Source organism: Rutidosis leptorrhynchoides, chromosome 2, assembly GCF_046630445.1.
Source record: "Rutidosis leptorrhynchoides isolate AG116_Rl617_1_P2 chromosome 2, CSIRO_AGI_Rlap_v1, whole genome shotgun sequence".
NCBI classification, from domain to species: domain Eukaryota; kingdom Viridiplantae; phylum Streptophyta; class Magnoliopsida; order Asterales; family Asteraceae; genus Rutidosis; species Rutidosis leptorrhynchoides.
This window is the reverse complement of record NC_092334.1, coordinates 148,593,755-148,616,862: the sequence shown is the minus strand read 5'-3', so window position 1 is coordinate 148,616,862 and position 23,108 is coordinate 148,593,755.

The window sequence follows — 23,108 nt, the reverse complement described above, 5'->3', positions numbered from 1 at the left end:
GTTTATTCTCAGGTACGAAAGAAATCTTCCGCTGTGTATTTACTCATTTTAAAGATAGTACTTGGAGTCATTCAAGACATATTTCAAAAGACGTTGCATTCGAGTCGTCGAGTTCATCAAGATTATTATTAACATAATTATAATTAGATATATTATGAAATGGTATGCATTTCCTCAATTTTCGATGTAAGGAAGTTTGTCTTTTCAAAACGAATGCAATGTTTGTAAAATGTATCATATAGAGGGCAAGTACCTCGCGATGTAACGAACTATTGTGAATCGTTTGTAATCGATGTGGACTTTGTCCGGATGGATTAGGACGGGTCCTTTCAAGCAGGTGGAGTATCCGACATCTGAACAAGGAAAAATAAAATTTTCCATGTCAGTAAGTCATAAATCAAGCACGTATTAGGCCAACAGTTAAATCATGTATAACAATAAGTAGCATGGCAATAATAACGAATCGTACAGAAGTAGCATGCAATCGAAAGAAAGTAATATCATACAGTAGTGAAATCATGTAGTAGCACACGGCATGTAGCAGTAAAAGTAAGCAACATCATGCAGTAAGTTCAGCGGAAACAAGTAAACTAGCAAGTTGTAGATTAGTCCTATTAGTGAATCCTATTCGGGTCGGTCTTAGACTCACTAATGCAACCTAATTCCCTACAACCAATGCTCTGATACCAAATGTGATGCCCCGTACAAAACCATCGTGTATGAATCATCAACAATAGGATCATTACAAGGTTAAGTACTATATGCTGTAATTAAAGAAGTTGCATTCACGATAAAAAGATGATGTCATAATCGACATCAAATGTTTTACACCAACAGTATGCTTCTATGAATAGCAAGCATGAATAAATGTATGTGACCCTTAGGTCGTTACAAAACATAGTTTCAAATGTATTAAAGTTTGAATGCAAGATAAACGGTTCATGCGGTGATAACACTAGAGCAGCGGGTGTCTACAGCAAGACTAGTACACAGCGGAAGCAAATAACCTTAAGCACCTGAGAAAAACATGCTTAAAAACGTCAAAACAAAGGTTGGTGAGCTATAGTTTAAGTATAACAGTATGTAAGGTAGGCCACGAGATTTTAGTGATACAAAGAGCGTTTCAAAATAGTATGATAAAGTATATGTTAACCGTGGGCACTTGGTAACTAACTTAACGTTTATACCCCCTGAAAGTACACTTGGAAAGTGCATATGTTTACGAAGTATTAAACATTCGTTAAATGCTAGCGCTACTAGCCCGAGTGGGGATGTCAAACCCTATGGATCCATATCTAAGATTCGCGTTCACCGGTTCAAAAATCAATGACTAAACGTTACCGAGCTAAAGGGAATGTTTCTGCCGTTGTATAACCCACACATATATAAGTTTAAGTACTCGTGCCTAGTATGTAAAACATAAAATCCGCATGTATTCTCAGTTCCCAAAATAAGTTAAAGTAAAAACGGAATGCTATAACTCACAATGATAAAGTAGCGGTAAAGTATGACTCGGGAAATAAGCAAGTGTGTAGGTTGTCCAAATGGGTCCTCAACCTAAGTCAAATAGTACTAAGTTAGTAAATCATCCGAATAGGTTTAAAAGTATGTAAATAAGGTCTTAAGGGTCATCATCATTCATTATTAAACAAAAGGTGTAAAGTAAGTTTCGTTCATGAAAATAGTTTTAAACAAAGGCTGAGTTCGGTCAGTCACCACGGTCTCTACACCTACTGAAATAAGGTGAGACCAGTGGCCATGGCTCCGTATATGAGTCCTTTAGTTGTGGTAAAAAATACAGAAGCAAACTCGTCTTCGTTTGACCGTGGCGATGGTCTAAGTGCGAGTAGGTCAGAATTTTCAGCACAACGTTAAATGGACATAGTGACGATCGGAGGGCCATAAATCCTAAATCGTAACTCGGATTAAGACGAGTCCTATATGAAAAGTTATCTACTTGAATAGAGATATCTTAAAATCATAATTACAGTAGACAAGGTCATACGGGTCAGACACAGAAATAGTAAAACAGTAGGGTCAGTAGGTTCCGGTGGTTCTTGGTGCTCGATGCTTATCATGGTTCTCATCCTTGATGCATATAGCTTCAAGTGTACAACTCGTTGATGTGTTTGCATCATTTTCACCAAGTTTTGACCATCATAACCCAAGTGCAAGTCTAAGACATAAAACACAACTCACTTAAGTGTTGCAAGTGTTTTGATTAACCAAAGTTACATCAAAGTCTTAGATCTAACACATACATGAACTTTAAAACTAATAATAAGTTACAAACTTGAAAGTGAACTTATGAAATCAAGATCTTAAGTTGTAGAACATAGTTCTTAGTTAGATCTTGAAGATTCAAGACTCAAAAGTCTAGATCAAGCGTAAGTATACAAATTTATAATTAAAGAAAGCTTACTTACATGTTCTTGAACTTTTAAAGTAAATTTTAGTTCAAGAAAGTATGAGATCAAGACTAACTTGTAATACTTGACCATTTGAACCAACAAACATGAAATTAAAGTGCATAATTAAAGAATAAACTAAGTAAACAAGTAACTAGTTTATGGGTTGTTCATACTTTAAAGATTCAAACCAAAGTTTGATCTTTAAGAATGTAAACTTTAATTTTACAAACATGACTTAAAAGTAATGATTCTACAACCATGAACTTAAAATCTTTTAACATATTAAGTGTAGAACATAAACTAGAAAGTTTATATTCTTGTATGTTCTTGTAAATACAAGATAAATGAAGAACAAACTAACAAGTTTGGTTCTTGAAAACTAGGAAGTAACAAACAACAACTACAAGTAAGTAACAATTAATCAAAGACAAGTAACATTACACAAAAGAATGATGATGATGAAGGTTTAGTGCTACGGTTTTACAAGAGAAAGAAGAGAAGAAAAGTCTCAAGTTACTTACAATCTTTTAGAGAAAAAGAGAGAAAAGATAAGAGAAAAGTGAAGTAGCAAGTAAGTGTGTGTGAGTGAAATGAAGATACAAAAGAATAAGTAGTAAAAAAAAGATTTTGAACCTCTTCCCCCTAAAAGAGCCGACGGTTTGACAAGCAAAAGGGGAGGGGTGAGTTGTCTACTAGTTCCTTGTGTGCAAAGTCTTAAAAAGTTGGTTAATAAGGGGTATGGGAAGGTGTTGTAAGTATCATGTAACTATATTCCTTATGTACTTAATCAATCTAGTTAAGATCAAATGTAATACTTACATGTTAAATGGGCTAATAAGTCCACTAAAGAAGTAGGGTGGGCTCTTTAAGTCCACTAACATTAATTAAAGCCTAAGTTTCAAGTAGTTAACAAGTTAATCCAAGTAAAGCCCAAGTAATTAACTAATAACCTTAGTTAATTAAAATGATTAATAAAACTTAATCATGAATGTAAATAATACTTGAAAATATTATTCGTGCAAGTTTCGTGTGTCACAAAGACGTTTCGGGCAATTAAAGTCAAGTACGGGCAATCATGGCAACATGTAAATGTAATAACATACATTCGTTTAATCATAAGTATTAATAATATCAATTATTAATAAATAAACGTTGGAAAATCCAGGGTCGTTACATGTACTGCGGCTATGTTCGCAGCAAGGAAAACACGGAAGTCTTCCTCACTTGTGTTCAAGTTCTGACGAGTCGCCGGTGCCATTTCCTTCAAAAATAGCCAAAAGAATTGAGTTAATCATATAGAATTTAAGAGTAGTCAATATTATTTCATAGCATAATATGAACTTATTTATAAAAGCTTTTTCTTCATATTAGCATTTTATAGTTTTAATTCGGGTAGTACCTACCCGTTAAGTTCATACTTAGCAGCTATTATACAATTCAACTACTACGATTCTATATGAAAAACTTATTACAATAATATTTCGTGTTCAAACTTTATACAATATTTTACAAACTTACAATACCGCTATTATACATATATGATGAAATATAGCACATAATAACATTGCTACTTGGCAGCTATAAAGGCAATTCTAGTTAATACGCAAGTTGTTCAGCAAAAGAAATAAAGACACATAATTCATAAGTCCAGAAACAAGTCATGCATTCTGGTTTTACTAAGACGAATTCACATCCTTGTTCTAGTGGAAAGTAACCGTTATGACCATTGGCTAGGAAGCATGTTGTAATGTCGTTAAAAGGACGAGGATTTCGTAATGTCCAACAACCCCGTAATAATCTAAAAACCTTGTTTCTCACCCCAACTACTGAATCCGTCACTTGTGGGAAGGTTTTATTTAAAAGTTGTAATCCGATGTTCTTTTTCTCACTTTGGTAAGAAGCGAACATAACTAACCCGTAAGTATAACATGCTTCTTTATGTTGCATGTTAGAAGCTCTTTCTAACTCATGAAATCCTATGTTGGGATATGTTGAGTAAAAATAGGTTCTTAACCCGTAGCGTAAAATTGCATTTGGGTTCCCCGCATTTAAACTTTAAAGAAAACACGGCGTAACTTACGGTCTCCCCAATGTGATATACCCCACCTATCAAAGGAAAGCCTTTTATAAACTAAGGCATTTCTGGAAAGTCTTTCAAATGTTTGATAAGTTAATTTCGCCATAACTAAATGTGCTGATGAATTCTGACCGACTCTAGACAAGATTTCCTCAATCATATCCTCTGGTAGGTCATCTAAAATATTATGTTGTCTACCCTTAACGTCCATTTTGTTTTTATACTGTAAAATAGACAAGGATTAGATTCGTAAAAGATAATTAAAAAACAATACAATCAATTTTTACATAGAACATAAAAGTACAAGCACACTACAATACATATAATACACAATATGATTACAACCCTCTAATCTGAATCACTGGTTTCTTCTTCTTCAGACTTGGTTCGTTTTCCTAATTTTCTAGGGATATATGGTGTTCCTCTAATACGAGCCATCGTTTTCCACAAAGGTTTAGAAAAACCTGGTTGTTTAGAGGTTCCCGGGTTATTGTTACAATTTAGGAAAAACGGATGTTGCCGATACATATAAAGTTCATCGGGGTTGGAATCAGGTTTCTCTATTTTTATACCGTTTCCCTTATTATTTTCTTTTTCATTATTAAATTGGGTCGAGGTAATTTCTATAACATCATCGGAATCCTCATCGAGATCCGATTCATAAAAAAATTGGTAATCTTCCCAATATTTTGCTTCCTCGGCGGAAATACCATTGACCATTATTGACTTTGGTCCGTTGGTTGATGATTTTCTTTTATTTAACCAATTTATTGTAGGTATCAATATTTCTTCCTCCGGAATCTCTTCTTCTTCCGGTTCTTCCTCTTCCGGTTCCTTTTTCTTCCGGTTCCTCTTCTTCCGGTTCCTCCTCTTCCGGTTCCTCTTCGGGAATTTGTGAATCTTCCGAAAATATATTCGACTCTTCATTATTATTAGGTGAGTCGATGGGATTTGTACTAGAGGTAGACATCTATCACACAATATCAAACACGTTAAGAGATTAATATATCACATAATATTTACATGTTAATAATATATAGTTTCCAACAAAAAATGCTAAGCAATCGTTTTTGAAGAAAAACACGGTCGAAGTCCAGACTCACTAATGCATCCTAACAAACTCGATAAGACACACTAATGCAAATTTCTGGTTCTCTAAGACCAACGCTCGGATACCAACTGAAATGTCCCGTTCATGTCGATTATAAACGTTCCATATTAATTGATTTCGTTGCGAGGTTTTGACCTCTATATGAGACATTTTTCAAAGACTGCATTCGATTTTTAAAACAAATCATAACCTTTAAAATATTACGAAGATTATCAAATAATGATAATCTAAAATATAGCATTTTCACACGACCATTACATAATGGTTTACAATAATATCACACAACAATATATATGTCTTCAAATGCAGTTTTTAAATAATATAATACAAGCATGCTGACTCCAACTCTTGTCCATAAATTAGCATGCAACAGCGGAAGCTCTTAATAATCACCTGAGAATAAACATGCTTTAAACGTCAACAAAAATGTTGGTGAGTTATAGGTTTAACCTATATATCAAATTGCAATAATAGACCACAAGATTTCATATTTCAATATACATCCCATATATAGAGATAAAAATCATTTATATGGTGAACACCTGGTAACCGACATTAACAAGATGCATATAAGAATATCCCCATCATTCCGGGACATCCATCGGACATGATATAAAAACTCGAAGTACTAAAGCATCCGCTACAACGGATGGGGTTTGTTGGGCCCAATAGATCTATCTTTAGGATTCGCGTCAATTAGTAGACTGGTTTACTAATTCTTAGGTTACCAAGTAAAAACGGGCATATTCAGCTTCGATCGTTCAACCATAGAAAGTAGTTTCATGTACTTGTGTCTATTTTGTAAAACATTTAAAAAGCTGCATGTATTCTCATCCCAAAAATTTTAGATTTTAAAAGTGGGACTATAACTCACTTTCACATATTTTTACTTCGTCGGGAAGTAAGACTTGGCCACTGGTCGATTCACGAACCTATAATAAATATGTACATATATATCAAAGTATGCTCAAAATATATTTACAACATTTTTAATACGTTTTAATGTTTTAAGTTTATTAAGGCAGCTGTCCTCGTTATTAACATACAACTAGTTGTCCATAGTTAGATGCACAGAAATAAATTGATATATATTATCTTGAATCAATCCACGACCCAGTGTATACACGTCTCAGGCTAGATCATAACTCAAAGTATATATATTTTTGGAATCAACCTCAACCCTGTATAGCTAACTCAAACATTACTGCATATAGAGTGTCTATGGTTGTTCCAAATAATATATATAGATGGGTCGATATGATATGTCAAAACATTTGCATACGTCTCTATGGTATCCCAAGATTACATAATATATTAGAATACATGTATAATACAATATAAGTTAGCTAGGATATGATTAATATAGATTTGTTAACAATTTTCACGTAGCTACAACAAGAAAAATTATCCAATCTTGTTTTACCCATAACTTCTTCATTTTAAATCCGTTTTGAGTGATTCAAGTTGCTATGGTTTCATATTGAACTTAAATTTATGAATCTAAACAGAAAAAGTATAAGTTTATTGTCAAAAATACAGGCTACAAGTCATTTTTGTAAAGGTAGTCATTTTCAGTCGAAAGAACGACGTCTAGATGACCATTTTGGAAAACATACTTCCACTTTGAGTTTAACCATGATTTTTGGATATAGTTTCATATTCATAAGAACAATAATTTTCCTAGAAGAACAACTTTTAAATCAAAGTTTATCATAGTTTTTAATTAACTAACCCAAAACAGCCCGCGGTGTTACTACGACGGCGTATATCCGGTTTTACGGTGTTTTTCATGTTTTCAGGTTTTAAATCATTAAGTTAGCATATCATATAGATATAGAACATGTGTTTATTTGATTTTAAAAGTCAAGTTAGAAGGATTAACTTTTGTTTTCGAACAAGTTTAGAATTAACTAAACTATGTTCTAGTGATTACAAGTTTAAACCTTCGAATAAGGTAGTTTTATATATATGAATCGAATGATGTTATGAACATAATTACTACCTCAGGTTTTGTGGATAAACCTACTGGAAATGAAAAAAATAGATCTAGCTTCAAAGGATCCTTGGATGGCTTGAAAGTTCTTGAAGCAAAATCATGACACGAAAACAAGTTCAAGTAAGATTTTCACTCGAAATAAGATTGTTAAAGTTATAAAAATTGAATCAAAGTTTGAATATGATTATTACCTTGTATTAGAAATATATCTTACTGTAAATAAGAAAGATTTCTTAAGGTTGAATGATCACTCAAAGTGGATTTGCAAGATTGGAAGTAAGCTAGCAAACTTGGAAGTGTTGTTGATGTGTTCTTGAGTAGTTGTCTTATATCTTGGTTTATGTATGGATTTATGAACTAGATTGAGCTAGATTTAGATGAAGATGATGAAGGACACTTAGAACAGTGGAAGAACACTTGAGAGAGAGTAGTTAGATTCAAGAAAATTGCAAAGTGAATGTGTTTGTGGTACTCCATCTTCACGTGAACTTAGGCATTCCATATAGGCTCCATTAGTTTGTTGTTTTGTTAGATATTTCTTGCTAGATGTTAAATGATGGTTTCCACATATGTTAGGTGACTCACAAGGGCTGCTAAGAGCTGATCATTGAAGTGTATATACCAATACTAAATACATTTAGAAGTTGGGTATTGTACGAGTACGAATACGGGTGCGTACGAGTAAAATTGTTGATGAAAATGAATGAGGATGCAATTGTAAGCATTTTTGTTAAGTAGAAGTACTTTGATAAGTGTCTTGAAGTCTTTCAAAAGTGTATGAATACATATTAAAATACTACATGTATATACATTTTAATGGAGTCGTTAAGTCATCGTTAGTCATTACATGTAAATGTTGTTTTGAAACCTTTAAGTTAACGATCTTGTTAAATGTTGTTAACTCATTGTTTATTATGTCAAATGAGATGTTAAATTATTATATTATCATGATATTATGATATATTAATATATCTTAGTATGATATATATACAGTTAAATGTTGTTACAACGATAATCGTTACATATATGTCTCGTTTCAAATGTCATTAAGTTAGTAGTCTTATTTTTACATATATAGTTCATTGTTAATAAACTTAATGATACGTTTACTTATCAATTATCATATTTAAACATAGTGTAACAATATCATAATATGATTCATATGTATTTAGTAAGACGTTGTTATAACGATAATCGTTATATATATCGTTTCGAGTTTCTTAATTTAATAGTCTCATTTTTATGTATATAACTCATTGTTAAAATACTTAATGAGGTACATACTTATCATAATATCATGTTAACTATATATATATATATATATATATATATATATATATATATATATATATATATATATATATATATATATATATATATATATATATATATATATCATTATGTAGTTTTTATGAATTTGTAACGTTCGTGAATCACCGGTCAATTTGGGGGGTCAATTGTCTATATGAAACCTATTTCAATTAATCACGTCTTAACAAGTTTGATTGCTTAATATGTTGTAAACACTTAATCATGTAAATATCAATTTCATTTAATATATATAAACATGGAAAAGTTCGGGTCACTACATATTTAGGTTAAGTGACTATAGTCTGATCACACGAGTGATCATACGGTTGACTGTGAAATGTACGAGTGATCATATGGTTGATCCTTACTGGCACGTCTGAGGTTTAGTGTTAGTTCTTTTGGTTGGTTAGGTCATACGTACGATTAAGTCGTGACACGTACGCTTGAGAGAGTGACACGTATGCTTAAGAGAGTGACACGTACGCTTGAGTAGTGACTCGTACGATTGATATCCTGAACCGCACGGTTTACCTGTTTCTGTTTTGTTAATATTGTCAAGATGTTTAATTTGAACGATTATGCATTAGCTGCACCGTTAGTTCAGAGTATTACGAATATGACTCAATGATTACTCCTTGCTGAAAGTGAATCCGGAAGTGGTACGAAATGTCCAAGATTAATGAACATGGATAACTATTCTACTTGGAAGTATAGATTTAAATTTTGGTCTGATGGTCAGGACAGAAGCTTTGGAAGTACATTGAAACTGAATTTCAATGGCCACGTTGACCAGTTACAAATGACTTGTACACGTTGCATAATATGCCTTCGGAAGAACATGAAGAGTATAACTTGGAGAAGAAAATGTACTGTAACCTGACAAGTGCTCTTAATTGTCCGATTTTCCATCAATTTCTGTGTCATGATAATTCATTCAAGATATAGGAAGCACTTCGTACTTTCAATGAAGGAAATACATCTTACAGAACTAGAAAAGGTTTAGAGTTGAAAGCTGAGTTTGATCGTTTTCACTAGCAAGTCAGAGAATCTATTACGGAATTGGTTGAAAGATACCGTCACTTGCTAGCTGAACTACACAAGCATGATGTAACCATTGCTGAGAAAGATAAAGTGACATGTCTAGTTGGGGCATTACCATTAGAATGGAATGCTTTCGTACTAACTATGAAAACCAGTGGAGAACTTCCTACTGCTACAGTGAACTCGTTTATCGCAAGACTTTAGGAAGACGAGTTAGAGTTGTTAAACAAAGTTAAGAGGTCTAAACAAGTTCAAGACACCAAAATGTATTGTCCAAATGGTTATGCACCTCCAAAATCAGCTCATGCACCATTTCAAACAGCTTTTGCTACAAACAATCAGAATATGTATGGTTTGAATGTTATCAGTACACATATTCAACAACCTTCGTATCCACCACAAGTTTCACCATGTTCACTCAATACTCAATCATAGCCTACTTCCAATACTACAGAGTCATCTACACTGACTGCATCAGATGTTCTTTCTGCACTTAAGATTGAAAACATGAGGAAAGCTGGGAAAGAAAAGATTAATGAAGATATAGCTTTACTATCAAGCCTCGTTAATTCCTACGATAGTTATCTTGATGGTTGTGTGGGTAACATTCATCTAACAACTGAAGATTATCATTAACTTGATAAAGATGAAGCAGAAAAGATGGATATCATGTGGGGTATGGCAAATCTTGTGAGAAGAGCAAGAGATTACGATGAGCGAACTAGAAAACCGATCAGTCTGACCAAAGATACAAAACCGGGATTTGATATGAATACTGTTACTTGTTACAATTGTGGAGAATTAGGTCATTTTTCAAGATAGTGCACAAAATAGAAGAAGCAGGGTAATCGTAGTCCGTTCAAGAATCAGAACTACAATTATCAGAGTCAAACAACTAAGGGTGAGATCTACATTACTGATAAAGTAAATGAACCAAAAATAGCTGAGACTCCTAACAAAGCTTTGGTTGTCATTCATGGTGGTGATGATGATTGGTCTATCAAATTGAATGTAGATGATCAACAACCTAAAGCTAACATGGAAAAGATCACTGAAGTTGAAGAAGATTGTGTCACTAATCGAAATTTAATTGAGAAGCTGACTGCTCGTGCTGAAAGAGCTGAAGAGTTATCTCGAACCATTTGGAAGGAGAAGACTCAGAAATGGGTTAAAGATAAATTCAAGAAGGCACGTAATTCAGTTCCTCGTACACTTGAATCTGGAAGTGTTTCACCAACTTCGTCAGAGGACTATTACTTCAATAGTTGGAAGAGTAAGTATGGTGATACCTCATTGTTTGAAGACAGTCTAGAATCAGATCAACATGAAGAAACCTTATTTGATGCTGACAAGGAACTAGACGAATGAGGTAGAATGATTGCCGTAGAGTTGGAAATGTTAGTTATCATAGGTGAAGGTTCAGATCTTGAGAGTGTAAATTCAGAAGATGTTGATTCAGATGAAATCTCAGATTCAGAAGTTGAAGTTAAAGCTAATCATACTGGACTTGCTCAAACTGATTTTGAGACACTGAACAAGCAAGCAGTAGATTTACTAAAGATATGCTTATCAAAAAGTGATCTTGAGAAGGTCACAGGGTTAACAAAAGCTAAAGATATTTGGGGCAGACTTGAACAGATTCCTTTGGGAAAAGATGCTGATACATTAGAGTTTCTTACAGATTCATCAGAATCAGAAGATGAGCTCGATGATGGGAAGAAGAAAAATTACATTGCATTTTTGGCTGAGACTTCTTCATCAAATAACGCTCAACGGGTATCTTCTGATCCATCTACTGATAATGAATGTGTTAAATGTGCTGAATCTAAAATAATTATAGATAATTTAACAAAGGATTATGCGGAGATGAAAGAAAAATGGCATGCAGACCATGTGACCACTAAGGTTGAAAATGAGTTGAAAGAGCAGATCAAAGTTTATAAAAAACAACTTCACGATCTTAAATGTTATAACTTTGATATAAATCAAGCTTTAATTAAACGTGTTAACACAATTAATGAAATAAAAAAAGAAAATGAATGCGTTAAAGCTGATTTAGAAGAAATTTCAATTAAGATGAAATGTTGGGCAAGTGCGTCACAGTGGAATGCATTAATGGTGGAAATCAATGACACCAAGGGCAAAGGTATTGGATATAAGTCTGCATCTCCTCCTTTTCACAACACATTTGTTAATGCAAACGTAGTTGACGTTCGACCAGAAGACTGTATTCCTCCTAGTTATGAAGATTACGTTGAAAAGAATAAAAAATGTAGCTCAACTAAGAATACAACTTCTGATGATACTGCTGAAGGTGCTCTAGATCACGAGGAAGATAGGAAAAACTGGTTTAGGGGATAACTCTAAGACAAGTAGGGTTAGAACACCAAAAGGTCCTGTTAAATTTTTAAGAAATCCTAGATTTGCTGAGAGACCTGTTCCTCCTGTTACCCCTAAGCCTATTCCAAAAGATAAACCAAATGATTCTCCTGTATTCGTAAGAAAACAAGACCCTTCATCTTCAAACTCTAATAACGTGTATGAACTTAGAGGACATAGGGAGTTTCGTTAATGTTTTAATTATGCTATCTTTGGACACATTGCTGCTTATTGTCCTATAAAAGTTCGTTCCACTAGACATAAGATTGACTTGTCACATGATAATTTTAGATCATCTTATTCTCATAGAACAAACTCACCCGTAAGTAATGATTGTCATGATAAGAGGTTTAAGACAAATGTTGTTTATGGAGATACTAAGAGAAAGAATTTAAATAAATCTATGTCACCTGTGAAAGGTAAAATTCCAAAGAGAAGTTTTGAGGAAAATGTGATAGGGTTTCGTAATCAAGAAAAACCTTTTGAACCAAAGGCACGATCACCCTCACAAAAAGCTAGTCGTCAAAAATACTTTTCTCGTAACAAACCACAAATGAGTCGCTCCGAAGATGAGAAAAATGTGAAAAACCAGAAGAGCAATATTGCTACTTCTAAACTGTCTAAGTTTATGGTTTCTAATGATGAGTTTCTTCCTGACTCAAACGGGAAATGGATGGAATTTCAAGCTATGGGTGTTAATGGACAACCTACTGCCGTCCTGGCGTGGGTTCCCATTATCAATTAATATTTTTAAAGTGATATGAAGGAAACCAGGGTACCTGCAAACAACATCTGGATAGTGGATAGCGGCGCTTCGAGACATATGACTGGACAGCTATCTCTCCTTTCGGATGTACACGCAATTAAGGGAGGTTATGTTGCATTTGCTGGAGATAAAGGAGGTCATATTTCAGCTCAAGGTTTATTGAAGAATGAAAAATTTAGTTTCAACAAAGTGAACTATTGCCAAGAGCTTGCAAACAATTTGTTGTCAGTTCACAAATATGTGAAAAAATCTTTCAAGGTAGCATTTGATGACGAATTCAGCTACAATTTGAAACCAGAGTTTGTGATTCCTCCAGAAATGATTTTGATGAAGGCTCCTAGACAAGCTGATTTATATATGCTAGATATGAATGTTGCTACTTCAACTGCTGAACATCATTAAGATTTTGTTTCTAAAGCAACTGAACAAGATTCTATTACATGGCACAAACGCATGGGTCATTTAAGTTTTTAGAAAATGAATCACCTTGTCCACAACAATCTTGTAGAAGGTGTTGATCTTCGATCTTTTCAGATTCCAGGAACATGTGTTCCGTGTAAGAAGGGTAAGCAGAGCAAGAAAGCTCATATGCTGGTGAAGTATAATCCAATCTCTGCTCCACTTGAATTGTTACATATGGATCTTTTCGATCCAATTCGTTTTGAAAGCATTGATGGAAGTAAGTATTGTCTGGTTGTAACTGATGATTATTCAAGATTTTCTTAGGTAATGTTTTTGAAAGAGAAGTCCGATACTTTTGAGAATTTGAAAGTGCTAATCAATCGATTAGAGACAGGTTTTAATCTAAAGGTAAGAAAGATTCGTTATGACAACGGTACAGAATTCAAGAATCAGTATCTTGCAGGTTTCTGTATTGAAAAAGGTATCAATATGCAGTTCAGTTCTGCATACGCTCCTCAGAAGAATGGTGTTGCTGAAAGAAAGAATAGGGTATTGATCGAGACAGCTAGAACTATGCTGACAGATTCATCATTACCTGTTCATTTTTGAAGTGAAGCTGTTGTAAATGCGTGTTACACTATGAATCGAGTTCTGACTGTTAAATGACTGGGTAAAACTTGGTATGTGTTATTTCATGGGAGAAAACCATCTTTGAAGCATCTAGAACCATTTGGTGCACCGTGCACCATCTTGAAAAGAAAACCAGGAAGTAAGTTTGATTCTAAAGTGGTTACTGGAGTATTTCTTAGGTATAGTTCTCCTAACAAGCGAGTTTTCAACAATGAAACAACATGTGTTGAAGAATGGTCTGAAGTTGATGTCCAAAGGAATCAAACGAAGAGTTCACCTAAGAGTCATCCTTGGATTTATAACTATGATGAACTGATTGAATCATTCAATCTTGCTCCAGATCAGATGGAGAATGAAGTTGAGTTACAAATGCTGTTTGATTTACAAAATGAACCACAAGCGTCTGCACCTACTCCAATTCCAACTCCATTACCGACAGTCAATGAGCCAGTTCAAGATTCAGATCAAGATGTTGATCCAGTGTACGATACCTGCGGATCTGATATTTTAAGTGAAAGTTCTGACAATCCTGAAGATATTGGTGATACTACGAATCTACATGAGATACATGTTCCTGCACAACTAGTTCCCAGAACTACAGCTGCTCATCCTAGAGAGAATATTATTGGAGATCCAAATGCATGTGTTAGAATAAGAAGGCAAGTTCAGTTTGATGGTCAAGTTGATACTCATATGACAGCTGCTGCTGTATACTACGAGTACTCATGTCATATTTCTAGAATAGAGCTAAATACAACAAAAGAAGCATTGAAGCATGTTGATTGGGTCATAACTATGCAAGAAGAGATTCAGTAATTCAATAGTTTGGATATTTGGAAGCTAGTTACTAAGCCGCATGGAGCTAAAGTAATTGATCTAAAATGGGTTTGGAAGTGCAAGTTTGATGAAGATGGCAATGTTATCCATAACAAGGCAAGATTAGTTGCTAAAGGTTATCAGCAATATCCTGAATTCGATTATGATGAAGTTTTTTCTCCTGTTGCCAGATTGGAAGCTATTCGCATTTTATTGACTTTTTCTTCATTTATGAAGTTTAAATTGTTTCAAATGGATGTCAAGAGTGCATTTCTTTAAGACAAGCTTAATGAAAGAATATATGTCAGTCAATCACCGGGTTTTGAAGATCATCTTCATCCTGACAAAGTTTACCATTTACGGAGAGCCCTATATGATTTACATCAAGCGCCACGTGCTTGGTATGGACGTCTGTCAAGTTATCTGATTGAAAAAGGTTATCAAATGGTCACGGTAGATTGTACTCTGTTCACGAAAGTTAAAGATGATGATATTATCTTAGTTCAGATTTATGTAGACGACATTATTTTCGGTTCTACTAAGCAGGAACTCGTTGACGAGTTTGAGCAGGTTATGAAGGACGAATTCGAAATGAGCAAATTGGGTCTCTTACACTACTTTCTTGGTTTGCAAGTCGAACAGACTGATAATGGAATTTTTCTTCATCAAGCAAAGTATGTAAATGATATACTAGAACATTTTGGTATGACTCAAGAACTTCCTGTGTCGACCCCGCTAGCTGTGAATCGCGGTATTTTGATGGACTGTGAAGGAGAGCCTGTTGATCCTACATACTATCGAGCAATGATCGGATCGCTCATGTATCTCACTACATCTAGGCCAGATATTATGTTCGCAACATGTATGTGTGCTCGTTATCAAGTTAATCCGAATAATGTTCATCTTACAGCTTTCGAAAGAATTCTACGTTATCTGTTACATTCTCCAAATCTCGGCATCTGGTATTCGAACAAAGACAAGTTTGATCTTGTAGCCTACAGTGATTTAGACTATGCAGGTTGCAAAATCAACAACAAATCTACATCAGGAGGATGTCAATTTCTAGGTGAAAGGCTGGTGACCTGGCAATGCAAGAAACAAACTGCAGTTGCGCTTTCCACGTGTGAAGCTGAATATATTGCTGCTGCTAGTTGCTGTTCGCAAGTTGTTTAGATTCAACAACAACTTCACTATTACGCACTAAGAATCTCTTTCTCTCCTCTTTATATTGATAATATTGCTGCTATTGTAATTACTAAGAATCCTGTGCAACACTCTAAGACTAAACACATAGGTGTTAAGTATCATTTTCTTAGGGATTGCCATGAGAAAAAGATAATTGAGGTTAAGAGAATAGGTACTAAGGACCAGAGGGCTGACCTTTTTACTAAGGCTTTTGATAAACCTAGGTTCTTGCTACTTTTAGAGATGAATGGCATTGTTGATCGAGACAAAGTAATTTCGGATGTTGTTTGTGAGGTTTAATCAAACTTTTAGACTTTGCATGTAGGATGCATGACATATAGATTTTAGTTTCTTATTATCTGTACTGCATATTTTTGCTTTCTGTCTGCATTTTCTTGCATGATTTCTTTCATATTTGCATGCTAGTCTATAGCTATTTTCTCTTTTTTTTGTTTAAAATGCTAAAAGACAAAAAGATTTTATGTTTTTAGTATTTTAGGGGGAGTATATGTTTCAACGGAAAATACCTAAAAAGTGTAAAATACCTCATCAGAAAACCCTAAAAAGTAGAAAATTCCGAAAATGAGCCTGTTTTTGATTAATATGTGGGAGATGAAGAAATTACTGTACTGAGAATTGATATATTTGATTAGTAAGGACTGATTTGAACGTTTATGTTTATCTGTTGTGTGATGTACTGATAGATATGACTTATGAATTCTTGACATTAGACAATCATAATAAGAATAACGATCATCTAAGATTCAGAAGTCATGAACGATCTGCAGCGTTTGAAGGTAGTCACCTAATTATATCCAAAACTGTATCTAATGATAATTGTTGAGGAACTCAACAGTCGGTTGAGGGTATCCCCTATCATAATTGATAATCACTAGAAAAGGTTGGGGGTGGATTTAAGGTTGAGGATACCATTTGTTGGATCCCTTGCATCACTTGCTAGGATCGTTTGATCAAGGAACAAGCATCGATTAGCAATTTGATCTTAAAAGTGATAAATATGAGATGAACAAAGATGAACATGAACAAACAATAAACAAAGCAATGATAATCTGCTGATTATAACCAAGATTACATGTAATGATCAAGATAAATGATTACAATAACAATTACAAGAATCTAAGTTAATCACTTTGCCATTTCCATGGTGGTTGGAGCATCAATCCACCATGGATCGTCCTCACCATGAAGGTGAAGAGGAGGAGCACTCACCTCACACACACTCAAGTGTTCTTGGTGGAAACCTCAAATGACCAACAACAAGGAAAACTCTATTTATAGTGTCTGTCATCTGTCAGCTCATCCGTACATCTGACAGTATTCAACCGTACGAGTGACATCAGTAACTCGCGTGACAGACCTATATTACACGTTTGGTCACATATGCTCCTTCGACATGAGTTTTCTAGTTCAATCTAACCCTAGGTGTATAACGTAGACCTAAACCATTCTCAGGTTGTTCGACAGCGATGGAAAAATCCATTTCGTGCACTAACAAATGCCTCATCAGAAAACCCTAAAAAGTTGAAAATTCTGAAAATGAGTGTGTATTTGATTAATATGTGGGAGATGAAGAAATTACTGTACTGAGAATTGATATATTTGATTAGTAAGGACTGATTTGAACGTTTACGTTTATCTGTTGTGTGATGTACTGATAGATGTGACTTATGAATTCTTGGCATTAGACAATCATAATAAGAATAACGATCATCTAAGATTCAGAAGTCATGAACGATCTGTAGCGTTTGAAGCTAGTCACCTAATTATCTCTGAAACTGTATCTAATGATAATTGTTGAGGAACTCAACAGTCAGTTGAGGGTATCCCCTATCATAATTGATAATCACTAGAAAAGGTTGGGGTGGATTTAAGGTTGAGGATTATCTGTTTGGCTGGTGCATACCACGTTGTCACGGGCCTAAGACTTAATAATCGAAACTAAACCCCGAAAATATCAGAGAAAATTAGTTTATGTCGAAGTAAGTGTCCCTTCTCGCTTAAGGTCGAAAAGTATAATTCCTTATTGCGGACCGTTCAAGCATTTAAGGGAGAACACCTTCGAGTGATTTGAGCACACAACAAAGAAACATGAGTTCATGCATAAAAATGGAAAATCCATTCATGATGGCGTTCAAAATCAATATATCAAAAGACAGTGATATACTAAAAAAGAAATATCAAAAGAAAATCAAAGTCAAAGATAATTGGCATATCAAGATGGCAAAGTCCTGAAAGTATGAAGAATGCTGATTCATGATGTGCTCATAAAGAACTCATATCATTCTTAGTGTGACGCCCCCGCACAGCTTGAATTGTTTAATCACGATGTTCACACTGAACTATCAAGATTCTTATCGTCTTCAATTTAGAGTTATACCTATTAAGACTGTAAGTTGAAAAGATACTTACCTAGATATACTCTAATATATATATAAATATGAAAGTTTATCTTTCGATTCCGTTTTCCATGTCAACTTGAACATAAAGAAGTTAGGGCCTTGAGATTTATTTGGTGTGATGACTGGTCATCAGGATAGAGATAATGAAAAGTTCAATTTGATTGAAGCCAAAGGTTGACAGGGTTATTTAAAATGTCGTGAGAACCATCCTGTTCAATTTGATTGAAGTACAAGGATAGGGATAATGAAAAGTTAAGCGTAATGAATGACAACCTAATAAAAATGCACAATCATAAGTGATGAAAGAATCAAGGATTAATGAACTTAGTGTGATCTCAAAAATCATTGCTCTATAAAAATTTCAAGCAATTAATGCCAACATGATTGTCGAAGTGTCCAGAAGGAGTCTGTTCATGTTTAATAAGGATTGATATCAGTAATTGCATGACAATAGACATAGACTGGATAATTAGGAATGAACAACAGAAGTCGATTCAATATGTTAGTTCTGATCCATTTTTAAAATTGTTAATCAACTTGCTCACAAAAAGAATGTGGATTTGTATGTGTTTGTTTATCTCTCTGTTAAATAGTTTGCATTAAAAACTGTAAAACAACAAAAAAAATTTGGTTTACATATTATTGTATTTCATGATAGAATGTCTTTAATTTGCATATTTTTAGTTGCATGACATTACTTATCAGAAAACTCATAAAGATTTTATCTTTTCTTTATTTTTTGATTATCCTCTGAATATAGAATGACAACTGAAAGAACCTTGTCAAGATCAAGATAGTTTTGGCCACCAAATCCACAAGATAGAAGTTTGTAGAGCTTGTGATTGTTTGAAGGATTTTAATGATTTAAGGTGTTAGTGAATCTAAGGTGACATTACACTGTAGGATTTACTCTTGTAAAACAGAATGATTGGAGTAATAACCTCAATTAGGTTAAGATGTTTGGATTACCTAAGTGTTAATGATCATTTCTTGATGGATTAGTGATTTATGACTCAAACTGAAAGTGCTTGTTAGCTCTAAGATTGCCAAATGAGTCGAAATCCTAAGTTTGTAAAAATTTGAAATTGCCTAAGTGGCTAACTCGCACGTTTGAAGTGTGAACCGTACGAGCAACCACACGATTGAGGTTAAACATACGGATGACCCTGTTCTAGAATTGTCCATTAAACTTCTGGGTCACACGCACGAGTGACTCTGAGTCGCGCGGTTGATGGTGAACCGTGTGCTCAACCGTACGGTTGATCACGAGAGTATAAATATGTGTGCTGAGCACAGTTGCTCACACTTGCACACCCACACCCACTTTTTCTCTCAAAAATCGATAATTACCAATCAAGTTTTCCACCGTAGGTTTTGTTAAGTGTAACAACCCAAACCAAACCACGAACAACCCGCGTAAAATGTGAAATAAAAAAAAATTATGCTGTTCAGTTGGTGGCGCGGCGCGCCAGGTATTCGCGCGGCGCGCCAGGTATTCGCGCGGCGCGCGGAATCACCTGGACAGCCCGCTGTCTCCGGAAGTCAATTACACGAAAATGTTTGACCTTTTCCCGACATAATTAGACAAAACGGTTTCAACCACATACTCATACATGTAAAACTAACACGTTTCATTAATAAAATTAGTTTTACGAAGCGGGCCCACACGACCCAAATTACAAGTTTAATACATAGCGCGAGTTTCGACCACAAAAAGTTTAAATGCCAAACGACACATCGAGCATGGTGTTTGGGGTTAAACTACCCAAGTCTCGGTCAAACTTCCAAAAGCTATAATCCCCGATCCACTAATCCAAGTGAATACCTTTGCCCTTATCCAAGCCGGATCCTAAAAAGGTAAACAACGAGAGGGTAAGCTAACGCTTAGTGAATACAATAATTATACATATACATATATAATATACCTACTTGCAAAGCACTTACACAAATACCTCATACACGCTAGCAATATATATAGCATACCATCGCAAGTATAACTCTAAACCCTCCAAGATCACAAGCTAGCGCAAAAATAGCATATATATAACCCGAATAATTTAACATGCTACACTACAACGCGTAATCATGGTTAACCAATAACACAAGGGAATGGTACTTCGAATTTCCCATCGGTGTTCGTAACAACCGTTAGTGTACAACGAAATATATCACTAACCCCTAGGCGACACGGACAATGAAATATCCGTTCAATCAATCGTTAGTGTACAACGAAATATATCACTAACTCTTGGGCGATTTGGACAACGAAATATCCATCGTTAGTGTACAACGAAATATATCACTAACTCTTGGTGGTATAGACACGTATACACGGCCCCATCCCCTGCCATACAAATAGATACATTATATACACACATGTATAATCATTCCACTCACCTTACGCCTTCGGTGAATCGATAAACCAAGCTTGAAACTTCAAGGTAACACACTTATTACAATGTACACATAATCAACACCCATTCAAGTTGGTCAAACTCGCAACACTCACCATCACTAGGTCGTTTTGACCCATTTGGACACTTAACCCTAAAATTGGGTCAACTCACACCCAAAACCCTAACATTAGCCAAGATAGGTTTAAAACACATTTCAACACTAGGTTTATACATTAATCACAAACATTAACTAACTTAGGTCCATTTTGACCCATTTGACCAATTAAAGTCAACATACCCATTTCGGGTCATCCACTAACCCACACAACGTCCATTTACATATATATAGGTGTGCTAGCAATTTACTAACTAATTTAAGTTCATAAACATCAATTTAACACTTTGAAAACTCTAGTTAGTCATCTTTGAGTCTACTCGACCCAATTTCACCCAAAACCCCCCAATTTACCCACAAATGGGTTTTAAGTTCATCATCTACCCCAAACCCTAACCCTTAATCAAAATAAAATTAAGAAATCAAGATTAGAGCATACCACTACCACCAAAACGTAGCTAGAGGGAAGATGAACGACTTTAGAACTCGCACTAAGACCCGATTCGACCTCCTTCTTCCTTTAATGGAGCTCTCTTACTCTAGAACTTCTTCTCTCTCTAGGATTTAATGGAAAGTGATAAGGTAGATGGAAATGGAGTAAATGAGACTCCAACAACTTATCCCAAGCCTTAAAGTCGGGTCCCATGTGAATTTACCAAAAAGCACTTAAAATATCTCATTTAAAAGCAAGAGATGAGCTGTCAGCCCGTAATGGCGCGGCGCGCCATAATTCGGCGCGGCGCGCAGATAGCCTGGGCAGAATTCTTTTCTCTTTTAAAATATACAAAGAAAACCCCACAACTTGAATAACTTAATTTCACATATGTACAATGAAATATTTGGGTCTTACAACTCTCCCCCACTTATTCGGATTGCGTCCTCGCAATCCAAGCCGCATGACAAGAAGGAAGATAAACCAACACGAACTCTTCGGGTTCCCATGTAAACTCGGAACCTTTACTACGACGCCATTGAACCTTAAAGGTCCTCACCTCCTTGTTACACAACATTTTCACTTTCTCATCAAGTATAGCAATCGGCTCTTCAACATATTCTAACTTGTTGTTTAGTTCAATTTCGTCTAATTGCATCCATGAGGAATCATCCGCAAGACACTTACGAAGATGGGAAACATGAAATGTGTTATGGATCCCCGCAAGTTCTTCGGGCAATTCCAATCGATATGCAACTTCACCAACACGAGCTAAAACCTTAAATGGCCCAATAAACCGAGGAGCTAACTTTCCCCGTTTTCAAAATCGAATAATACCCTTCAATGGCGAAACCTTAAGCATCACCATATCACCTTCTGAAACTCGATCGGTTGCCTACGTTTATCGACATAAGATTTTTGTCTATCTTGCACCGCCTTTAAACGAGCCCGAATCATATCGATTTTACTATTTGTCTCCAATACCAAGTCGGTGCTCCCGACTTCCCTTTGACCCACTTCGCCCCAATAAATCGGGGTCCGACACCTTCTACCATATAACATCTCATATGGCGGCATTCCAATACTAGTGTGAAAACTATTATTGTACGATAATTCCACCAAAGGTAAATGTTCATCCCAACTACCACCGAAATCAATAATACACGCACGTAACATATCTTCCAACGTTTGATTCGTACGTTCGGTTTGACTATCCATTTGAGGATGGTACGCCGTGCTCATATTCACCCTCGTACCCATATCTTCATGAAACTTCTTCCAAAATCGAGAAGTAAAACGCGTGTCCCGATCCGAAACAATAGACGCGGGAATGCCGTGTCTCGATATCACCTCCTTAATGAACATCTTCGCGAGTGCCTCCGATGTAATTGCTTCTTTAATAGGAAGAAACAATGCACTCTTCGTCAATCTATCGACAATCACCCAAATAGTGTCAAATTGGGTTCTTGCCGTTTTCGGCAACTTGGTAATAAAATCCATGGTAATATGCTCCCACTTCCACATCGGAATTTCTAGCGGTTGTAACTTACCATACGGCTTTTGGTGTTCGGCTTTAACTTGCAAACACGTGACGCATTGCTCAACATACTTAACAACGT